The sequence below is a fragment of the Patella vulgata genome, chromosome 1, assembly GCF_932274485.2.
Source record: "Patella vulgata chromosome 1, xgPatVulg1.2, whole genome shotgun sequence".
NCBI classification, from domain to species: domain Eukaryota; kingdom Metazoa; phylum Mollusca; class Gastropoda; family Patellidae; genus Patella; species Patella vulgata.
This window is the reverse complement of record NC_065879.2, coordinates 20,065,758-20,077,454: the sequence shown is the minus strand read 5'-3', so window position 1 is coordinate 20,077,454 and position 11,697 is coordinate 20,065,758. Positions and strand designations below refer to the sequence as shown.

The 11,697-nt window shown below is 36.5% G+C and overlaps 1 long non-coding RNA gene across 3 annotated transcripts; it reads right to left on the bottom strand.

The window, feature by feature from the left end:
- Positions 1-827: 827 nt before the first annotated feature.
- On the bottom strand, positions 828-3,328 carry LOC130014426 (uncharacterized). Of its 3 annotated transcripts, none has more exons than XR_008789421.1 (4): positions 2,312-3,328; positions 1,523-1,780; positions 1,260-1,421; positions 828-1,140 (listed from the first exon to the last, which is right to left on the bottom strand). It is a non-coding gene; the product is annotated as an uncharacterized LOC130014426 (long non-coding RNA). The 3 variants fall into 3 exon arrangements; XR_008789420.1 differs by lacking the exon at positions 2,312-3,328 and adding an exon at positions 2,008-2,033; XR_008789419.1 differs by lacking the exon at positions 2,312-3,328 and having other exon boundaries at positions 1,523-1,847.
- Positions 3,329-11,697: the final 8,369 nt, after the last annotated feature.

Sequence of the window (11,697 nt, the reverse complement as noted above, 5' to 3'; positions counted from 1 at the left end):
TGGGTGGTTAGGTTTTAACTGGTAGGAAAGATCTTTGGTTATCTGTTGAGAGTCGCACAGTTCTTTTAATTTGTCATTTAAATGTTTTTCTAATGTTGTTGTTGGATTTTTTCGTATCTTTCTATAGGTAGTAGTGTCTTTAAGTAGTTGGTCCACAGTGGAGTTGTAGTCATCAGAGTTCATGATTACAGTGGATTTTCCTTTATCGGCTGGTATAATTACTATGGACTTGTCTTCCTTCAGTTCTTGTGTAGCCCTGGTTTCACCTTTGGAAATGTTGTAGCAGTTCTTCTTAGTAGTTGATTTCATTATTAGGTTAGCTATCTGGTGGCGAAGGAACTCTACTTTACCGCCTGGGGCTAGTTGACATAAACCTTTCTCTATGTTGGCGATGAAAACATCATGTTTACTGGGTGCCCAGGATGGTGCAAACTTTAAACCCTTTGAAAGTAAGTTGATTTGATCATCTGTCAGTTCTTTGCTGCTAAGATTAACTACTGTCTTGGTGAGAAAATCTGTCTTGAGTTGGGTTGTGTCTAATTTCTTGGTAGTAGGTTTACTCTTTATGAGCTCATCAAACTTTTTCTGATGACGTTGTTTAATACTCCCTTCAATGGCTTGGTTGGCGGAGGTCTGCGCCTTGCGGATGGAGATAAAGTCTTCGTTTGTAACTAGGTTGTTGAGTTCCTGGTGTAAGTCTTCTATTTGTCCCAATAGTCGGTATTTGGTGTTCCTATGATGCTGTATTCTTTCACGTATTAGGGATTTACTGGCTTGTAGAAGAATTTTTTCGGCTGCATTGGAATTTACTGGACCCTTTAGTTTTAACCCTTGTGGCACAATGTCACCGTCTCTGCATCTCATGAGAAAAGTTAAATTATTACTCACTCTTATATATTTATCTTCAAGTTTACTGATCTGACGAACACACTTAACTGCCACATCCCCATATTGACGTTGTACATAATCTTTAAGTGGCATTTAGCGATTGGAAAACACATTAATAGAAGACCTTACAAGTGCTGCCATGGGTGGTCTGCTATGAATGGGTTCTTCTGCAGAACCGACACTGGATAAAACTCTCTCCGCTATTGAGGAACATGACTTGGTAAAAACATTTCCTTTGGCTTCATGCTTTGCCTGTAATGATAAGATAAAACATATTAAACTACAAATATATTATTGGTTTATTTATATTTTATTTATTTACACACATATATAAATTTTTAATTTAATTGATATATAATTTTTAAACCTACTGTAACTTTTATCTTGGTAGCCGTGTGTATACCGGGTTCTGCTGGGTGAAGATGGTTCTTTAAGCCTGGTTGGTATGTATCACCATCTTGGATTACTGCTGCCGGACATCGTGTTGGTCCGCTTCTTTTGGAACACCTCCAAATCGTAGTTTTCTTCTCTGTCTAAAATATATTAAATTCATTTATTATTATAGAGGTTACATTTTGTAGCTGAAATACATTTCTATACAAGGTAGTTAACTAGGTAAAATAAATCACCCTACCTTAATTGTATAACTAAACCCTTGGTTGTCAAACAACTTGGACTTGCCACGGGAGGTACCAGCTTCTACCTGCGTATACACCACTACGGGTTCTTCGTCGCAGAAGACACTATCGTCGGCATCGTCTGAGATGGAGGACTCCATGACCGGAACTGGCACATCGTATCGGGTTTCGGCTGTAAACGATTCTTCTACTTCCATAGGTTCAGTTGTTGGGACCTCCATAACTTCTTCTTGTTGTTCGTCCATATCTTCCGTCTGCTTATTAGATTTAAGGTTGTTTTTTTAAACATAAATTAGATTACAATTCAACTAACACAAAGGTGTAAAAAGATTTTTTTCTAGTCTGTGCCCGCGTTTATGTCTACTCTTGGCAAAATCGTTATAATATAAAAAAATCATGAAACAAGAATCAAAATGGCCGCCAATCGGGTCTCCAACGCCAATCCAACCTCCCAAGATGTAATTTCAAAACAGATTCTTACCTGCTGGTTCAAGTCGAGCCGTTTCTGCCTTAATCATAATGTGATTCTGTAATGTAAGTATTTGAACAACATCGTAGCGCCGAACAACTAATGTTAATTAAGCATGATTTCAGAAAAATTGAACAGATTTGATAATAACATGCCGAATTTTTTTTCCTGACCGCGCCATATTATAAACATGAACTTCCGGTTTAAATTGTTGGAGTTTTTTTTAAGGAAACGAAATACTAATATTATACAGAGAAACACTATCGATGCTAAATTACATACATGGTATTATTTTTTTATATAAATATTCACAAACCTGCGGTCTTGTATTCTATGTGACCATTAGCTTACATTTGTCAAACATATCACTGCTCCAAAATCATTTCAGCACGTTGTTAAATGTTAAATTAATTGTGTGAAATCACTTCATTTAATGTCCGCTTCCACCAAGATGATATCGCAGACAAAATGTAGCCTATAGTACGTTGATTTTATCAACCAATCACATTCAATAACAGTTTTACTTATTTTCTTGTCAACGCATTTGGAGTCAATTGTTAAAATCACACCGGGCATGAGCGCTCAACAGGCCTTTGATCTACCAGTTTATTGGGCCCAACTTTATTTTAACTACAGACATCTTAACACCAATTAGCATTCAAGTCTGTCTGGCTATATTGTCTGAGTAAAAAATACCTTTCTCTTACTTGTGGACCCCCGGATTAAGACTTTGTATGGAGTTCAAATTTTAAAAAAAAAATATTTGTTGACGGTACACATTACTTGTGTTAATTATATGGAAAAAACACAAGATTAATTGTGTGGAATCACTTCATTTAATGTCCGCTTCCACCGAGATGATATCGCAGACAAAATGTAGCCTATAGTACGTTGATTTTATCAACCAATCACATTCAATAACAGTTTTACTTATTTTCTTGTCAACGCATTTGGAGTCAATTGTTAAAATCACACCGGGCATGAGCGCTCAACAGGCCTTTGATCTACCAGTTTATTGGGCCCAACTTTATTTCAACTACAGACATCTTAACACCAATTAGCATTCAAGTCTGTCTGGCTATATTGTCTGAGTAAAAAATACCTTTCTCTTACTTGTGGACCCCCGGATTAAGACTTTGTATGGAGTTCAAATTTAAAAAAAAAAATATTTGTTGACGGTACACATTACTTGTGTTAATTATATGGAAAAAACACAAGATTTGTGTTAATGCATTAAAAAGAACACAAGTTTGTGTTAATGCAATGCAAAACAACACATAACTTGTGTAGAATAATTTTCACACAAGTACTTGTGTTGAGATCCAACACAAGTTTTTTTTCAGTGTAGCAAATACACATTATTTTCATGAAATTTTAATATTTTTTTTTTTTTTTTTTTTTTTTTAATTCTTTTTTTATTCATTTAAAAAACAATTTAAATTTATTTATATTATTTTCATTTTCTTTTTTTTTTTTAATTACTGTTGTAAAATTATTATTATTATTTTTTTTTTTTTTTTTTTTTTTAAATTTTTTTTTTAATTTTATTTTTTATCGTTATTATATTTTTTTTTATTTCATGAACAATTTTTTTTTTTTTTTTTATTATTATTTCATGAACAATCTATTTTTATATTTTATGAAGGGGATCACGGTGGGTAAGTGGGTAAGGCGCTGGCTCGCTAGCCTGGAGGTCGGGTGTTCGATCCCTGCATTGGCCGAGAAAGTTCATCCAGATTTTCCGGCGTGGTTCCCCCTTGTCAGTGATGCAGGACGGAGGGCCTGACAAGGACAGCTGTCTAGTCATTCGGATGAGACGAAAAACCGAGGTCCCGTGTACACATTGGCGTGCACGTAAAAGATCCCTTGACAGTTGGAATTCGATATAAGAGTAGGCCGTAGTGCCGCTGTCCGGGCAAAATTACCCTCATAGCACACTGTATGGCGTATGCCCGTCTTCATTAGCCCAGTTCGGAGCAAAACAGTAGGACGTTAAACCCCATTTCATTTCATTTCATTTTTATATTTCATGAAAAAAACAAATATTTTCTAAAAAATAAAAAAAAATATATATTTTCTAAGACAAATTTTTTTTTTTATTTTCTAAATTTTTTTTTCACGTTCCAAGCGTTGCCATAGTGCCGCGGTTATCCAGCTATGAATCGTAACTGATTGCGAGTTGTCTCCCTTATTTTTGTAGTCTCGTGTCATCAGTCGACTCTACCTGCTGCTAAAACCAATATTCGTGTTCCACAGTGTTTCGCTTTCGGGTGTTTTATCAACATGAATCCTTTGACGAAAGCACAGGACGTTGGTTTTCACAAGTAAGTATGAATATTTAATGAAATAGGTCAAGAATTGGAAACCCCAAATCTCGACCTAGAAGAGTCGATCTTAGATCTAGACTATAATTATGAGCATATCATAGCGTATGCTGTCGACACAATACTGCATCTTCAAAATCGTGCAAAATATTTTGGGAGAATGCTAGTTCGGAGACGGTGTTGGGGATTGTGGGTTAGGGTAAAGACTAGGACCTGCAGATTTCGTCAAACAGGGCTAGCCCTAACCCTAACCCTGGGAGTGGGAGCATAATCTAGGCGGTACTGGATAACAGTTGGTATCAAAATATTTCGCACGATTTTGAAGATCCAGTATTGTGCATAATGTCGTCCTGTTTTACCAACCATGCAGTCACAATAATTAATTTGATAATGCTCTAAACTCAGATTTCAAAAAATTTCTAACACACTGTCTTGTGTGAAGAATAACTGGAGAGCGTGGCGGGGTTTATCTTGCCACAGAGCGGACCTGCACACAAATAAAAATAACCGGTAATTACTTGTAGGACTAGGACAATATCGTTTCGGAAGTTAAGCTTCATTGAACAGGGCTTGCTTGCTTTATTAAGTAGGCCTACGGAGTAGATATTATAAAAAACCCACTCAACAACAGTAAGAACAGACTTGAAGTTCGTTATGAGGGGGTGGTTTATAAATGTTTTGGGTTGAAATACTCTTTATCATTCATTTTATCAGAACAGTGGGAAGTTACACCCCATTATTTTATTTGCACTATTCATATATGAGACAAATAGATGTGTTATGGGGCAAACTATTACTATTCAGAGCGGGGGCCACGGTTGCTCAAAGAGTATGACAGTAGCTTGCTGACCTGGGTGTCCTGTTTTCGATCCTTGTGTTGGCCAAGATTGCAAGCGTGGTTCCACCTTGTCAAGGGACAACGTATAGTCGTTCGGATGTTACGTAAAACCGAAGTCCCTTGTATACGCATTGTGTGCACGTAGAAGAACTCTTGGCAGTTGAAATTCGATATAAGAGTAGGCTGTATCACCGCTGTCCAGGCAACATTTAGCTCATGGCACACTGTATTGCCCAGTCTTCATTAGCCCAGATGGAGCAGAACAATAGGATGTTAAACCCCATTTTATTTCATTTTCACTATTCATAGCTGAGCTACATAGATGAATTATGGGTCCAACTGATACAGGCCTATAGTTTTAAGTAGGTCAGTGCCTGTATTTTCAACAATTAGGCGATTCTAGATTGTGTCACGCAATTAAAGGTGCGTTATTTATTATAGCGAGAATGATTAGCTCTTAATCTAAATCTTACATAATGCATCTTTAATTATTTGTATTTATTTTTTCATGTCGAGAAAGTGAAATGCCTTGAATATCTTTTACATATTGAATACAATAATTTTTTGACTGTATATTTGCTTGATTCAAGAGAACATGTTTGATTATGAGAATGAATAAAAGCAAGGGTTATTTACTTTGCTCTAATAGCTGGACTCAACGAACAACAAATTGTAACATTTAAGCCTACCAAAAGGTAAGATACTGGTATTCAATCATAAATTATCTCATAATCATAATAGCATTGAATTTTTTTTGTGGGTTGGTTTGGTAAATGTACATGGTAGACTAGAAAGTGGAAAAAAGACTGATGTTATCTTATCTGAAGAAAACTGGTCCATATATCAAGAACCCACAACTGCCCATAACATTTATCCTACAGAGGATGGCAGTACTGGTACTCATTACATAGAAAAAACATATAGGCCCACAGTTGTTATCTAATATGAAGCAGCCGATAGTCAGTATTTGTTAGAAATGACATCCAGGTTGGTCGCAGTGGTTCAGGACTATGATAACTAAAACGTTCCATCAGGAATTCCCTTTAACCAACTCAGGCTTTAAACATAAATTATGTTATTCGTTTGTAAAATTCTAAGTGGTCATGCTCCGCATTATCTCAGTTCACTGATTGAGCGCTATGTTCCAAGAAATCGCAGTTTGCGATCTGGTGACTCGAACAATGTAACACTTGTTAGAACGGATAAACACAAGAAGACGAAGGAAAATCCACGAACTACCATCAAGAGATACGGCTGGAGGGCTTTCTCTGTGGTTGCCCCGTTCTTGTGGAACGAGCTTCCACGCAGTGTGCGCCAATCACCAAATCTATTGACTTTTAAATCCGGACTAAAAACATTTTATTTTAAAAAACAATTCAATTTATAGCCTAGTCAGTCGTTTGTTTTAATTTGGTTTTAAATGTGTAAACTGTCTTATTTATATTTGTACAGCGCTCTGAAACGAAGTGTAGATCGCTTTAATCAATAAAAATAAAAAAAAATAAAAAAATAAAAAGATCGGCCATTAAGTCAACTGGCGTGGTTTCGTAACACAGGATATAATCTGAGATATTTTATCTACTATACTACGAAAGCCTACAGAGCTCATTTACTTTTTTTTTAATTTCTGTGTTCCGACTTCCCACTTCTGAATTCAGAGTTCTGAGTTCTGAGTTCTTACTTCTGAGTTCAGAATTCCTACTTCAGACTTAAATTCGGAGATATTATAAAAGCGCATGCGCAGTTGCTACTTTCGTGCTTATTCATTTTCAGGTGTTAAATGGTCATAGCTGACCTGTGTTCGTGTAAGGAAGATTACGGATGAACTTCATCCTTGTTCCGCAGTTATTCCGTGTAGAACGCAAGTATTTCGCAGTTATTCCGAAGTGCTACCGTGCCAGACGGATTAGTATCGCCAGCTACCGTAGTTATTCCGCGCATTTTCCGCCATTACCGAGTGTGACCCGCAAGTTGTCCTTATGTCGGTCCCGGTTTAATTGCGGAAGAATACGGCAAATGTATCCGCAACAATGTTTAAAGGAACGTTTGCAGAAAATGTGAACTACGGGTTCACTGCGCTTCCTAGCGGAACCATACGGAATGAGAAGGAAGACTTTTGCGGTACACCTGAGGATTTGCTTCCGCAACTGACTGCAAGTCTTCCGTGGCCCAGTGAAATGGGGGTATTAAACTCGCTTCAAGTTTTTCATATTTTTAGATAATAAGTTGGCCGTAATTTTTCCAATTTTAAAAATAGGTTGATTCAGATGAAATATATAGCACCAATACATTGAAATATCTTATAATACTACAATTTATTAATCGAAATGAAGATTGGGACATGTTTGTAAGTTACAACAAGAGTGGGATTGTCCCTTTAAGCTTCGTTATTCGTTATTATTAGTTAAGTGGAACTTATAGTCTATGTACCAAATACAGTAGATTTCAAGAGATATCTTTATAACAAAATTATTTTTGGATTTTAATTTGATATTTTAAAGGGGCAGTCCAAGATAGTTCAGGTTTTCAAATGAATATTAAAAGCGCTTAACCTTTTACATGAATATTAAAAGCGCTTAACCGGGTTTCGGAACTCACTTAGGGATTTTAGTGGAGGTAAAAAAACGGGACGCCTTGACAAACGCGACTAGTAGATAGTGTGTTAAGTATAGGAAAGTTAGTCGGGTTTTTCCAGAGACTCAATATTCACAGACGAAATGTCTACAGACTTAGTTTACTGAAAACGCGTAAAAATGAATAATATAGCTTGCAATAGTTGCTAATGTAGAAGTTTATACGGAATTTTCTCACAAAATTAAACAGTTTTACCCTCCAAAAACCATCTGGGACCTTACCTTTAAGGAAAGCGCCGACTATTTAAGAAAATTAGAATTACACAAAGTAAGATATCCTCGGTGACACCCCAGTACACCTATTATGCTCATACAGTCCAAATAGTTACACCGCTGACTGTCTCGTCTCGTCTATTTAAGCTTTACGTCCATTACCACAGAAGTAAGATCTCGGACATAATGTTTGTTGTTGAAAGAACTAGTATTGAACTACACTGTATTAAACAATGTGCCTATACTAGTATTCTAGAATAAACTGATTTATTTTACATGACCGAGGAAGATAATGATTAGCACCAAGTTCACCGAAATCCCCGATTTTGTTTTATTTGTTTAGGTATCTCAAGGATAATGAATGAATGAATGAATATTGTCTTATGGCATGTCGACACCGTAAATCAGATCAATTTGCGCCAATCCACATGTTGTCGCAGATGATCTGCTTATACGCTGGGAGTACTTGCGGAGTCACCCGACCACTCTCCCCATGAGTCGCCTTTTACGACACGCTGGGGAGGGGCAATAGACCTATTCTACTACCTAGTACTGGGCTAGCCTCGGTCCAGAGGGGGGATCTCAAGGATAAGGTGTACTATAATAACCATCCTGTAGCGGATCTAGGTGGGGGAGGGGGGCAGGTGTGATAAGAGACTGACTGGTGGGAGACCCATGGACTCAAATTACCAATGAATCCGTGGATTGGGCACAATTATTTTTATCTAACGGACATCGCTGCTGAAATGGTCTCAAATTCATTCGTAATTTTTTTTTAATTCCTTGGGTGGTGTAACCCTAGACACAACCTTTAGCGCTCGCGTTGGGTGATTACGGTGTATAGTGATGTAAAGTTTTCCTGCTAAAAGCCACCTCCCAGCAGACATTTAGCGCTAAAGGTAGATGCCTACGATACTAGTATATGCTCCGCGTTCAAGATAATCAAACTGCAAAGCCTCGCCTCTGGAATGGCCTTATATGCACGGAAATAAATCCTAATTTGCAAAAATGTTTTAGTAAAACCTCTCAGACACTCTCTACCGCTCGCGTTGAATGCCTACAACACAATAACGATTATATAAATAACTATAAGCGATATTTCAACATTTTATTACATGTATATTCTACTGTCTTTATCCAACTAGTGCCATATGTCGAAACGTCGCCTGTTAGTAAAGAAGTAATTGTTACCCATATAATTGTGTCCAGTTACTATAATAACCTGATTATTGATATTTGATAGTACTAGACAAACACACACGCCTATTCACAATTCACATGTGGTTCTAAATAATTCAATTTAGTTGCAAGCTTAAAAAACTTTATACATGTATATGATCCCAAGGTAATCGAAACGTTTGTTCAACCAGGGATTAAGGAGGGTGGGTGACGTGGAGTGTATTAAAAGGGGCCACATTATTGTGAACAAAACACGTTTCTACAACACATTATTAATTACAGGAAAGTATAATCATTTTAGTACTTATTATGAGTCAGAGGTCATCATTGGTAGTGTTCTAACAGTTCTGTTATTTCCATATACAAATTGAGCCCTTCTCTCGCTGTTATAGGAATACCCACCCCTGGTTTTAGGAGCTCAATCAATTGTACAAATTTGTTTGAAGCTATCGACTTGTTATCGTACTCGAAAATCGTCATGCATGCAGAAACATCTCTAATATCCACAAAGGTACCTTGATCGCTGGCATCATATAGCTGTGGCAAAAAATACATTGCGTCAGGTTTTCCTGTTGGAACCTCCGTCTTGCGGCTCCTACTTATCTGGTGCAGATTCCAGTTTCTAGTGACCATGTCAAGTTCTGATTGAATAATGTGCATAAAACAGAACTGCAGACATTCACTGTGAAGAATATTTGAGTCATTAAAAATATTCTGTTCTCGCATGTCTTTAAATAAATTAATCCACCAATGTAAACATTGTCGTCGAAGGATGGACCACCACGCTTCTATACGCTGATTAGAAGTGCTCTTTCCATAAATAAAGGATTTAAAACACGCAGTGGGGTCATTTTCATCATAATGGAATAGCGGCTGAAGATTCTTTAATATAGAATTTTCTATTCCCAAATCACACCTAATTTTAGCAGGGACAACTTCAAGCTGTTGGACCGCCTCGAGGTAATATCTAGCAATTACCTTGGGATTATTGTTAGTTTTCCCAACAGGTAGCCAAATAATTCGTCGACTAAAGCCATCCACACAACCGTGAATGCAAAATCCAAATGGCTTTATCTTGTCATACCCATCTACATGCCAAACCGCATTTGGTCCTTTACAAATATATCGTCTTCGATGTAAACGTCGACGTTTTCTCACTCGAATTCCTTCTGGATCAACAATCCGCATAAGTCTGAGAATTTCATCGCGAGGAAATCTGATGCCCCATTCAATCTTTAAACGATACCACATAGATCGGTATCCAATACAGCGACCACTACATCCGATTTCAGTTATAATTGCATTAACCACATCGTTATAAGAAGAAATTGTATTTCTACTCCCAGTGAGTTTACGTTTTAATCTCAAAGATCTTAGACGTCTTTTTAGAGTGCTCAAACTGATATTGACCTGGTGTAGATACAACAACAGAAGCATTATTTCCCCATTACAAAAATCACAATTGAAATATCGAAGAATCAGCTCATTTAGACTGAAAACACTATTAGACAAGCATGGTAGATAGCTGGTAGGTACAGGTAGGCACTTTACACACGAAATGCAGCATACCAAAATCAAACCGACAAAGAAAATTATCCCCATAATGGTATATGCAGTATAACACACGTAGGATGCCTTTAAAAAGAATAGTTATCTAGATTTTCATTCATCTATTCTCATTCTTTATTTTACCGCTGTCGGCGTCGAACCAATAAGTAATGTGAAAGTAGAAAGTGCGCATGCGCATTTTATACAAATCGTTGAATTCAGAGTTAAACTCAGAAGTGGGAACTAGGAACTCAGAAGTGAGAACTAGGAACTCAGAAGTAAAAAAAAAATAGATGAGCTCTGTAGGCTTTCGTACTATACGGAACTTAATTAATTTTAGAACAACTTGTGTCGTGAAAGAAGTCCGTGTTAGTTTTATAGAAGGCAATTTCTTTCTATCTAGAAATAAAAAAGAGATGGTGTTTATCGTCCTAATTTCAAAAAATTAAATTCTAAAATAATAATTGAAATTCTGTGTGGAAAATTTCACGAGTATGATTCAACGTGGACGTAAATAGAATCAAACTACATGGGTTGGTAACATATTGTTGTGTTAATTTAACAGAATACATGTAAATACGTGTAAAACTTTATGTTAAATTCAGCTTGATATTTTCAAATAATCAATAAGTTTATGTAGCAGTATTGATTGCATTTGGCTAAGGTGTCTGCTCCAGGTTCTATTTTCCTTTTAGTTATCAAATCACTGGAACTACAATTTTCATATACAAACCATTAATAACCCATCTTAGTATCGTATTTGACAGTGTGTATCAAAATAATCTTTTATTTGTGGTTATAATTAAATGCATGACAGTGTGTATCAAAATAATCATTTATTTGTGGCTATATTCAAATTTGTAAAAGACCTATTCTTGAATATATACTGCGCGCCATGGAAAACGCATCACTTTTTTTCCCAAATATTTTATTACTAGGTGGTTTTGTATGTATAATATTATGCAAT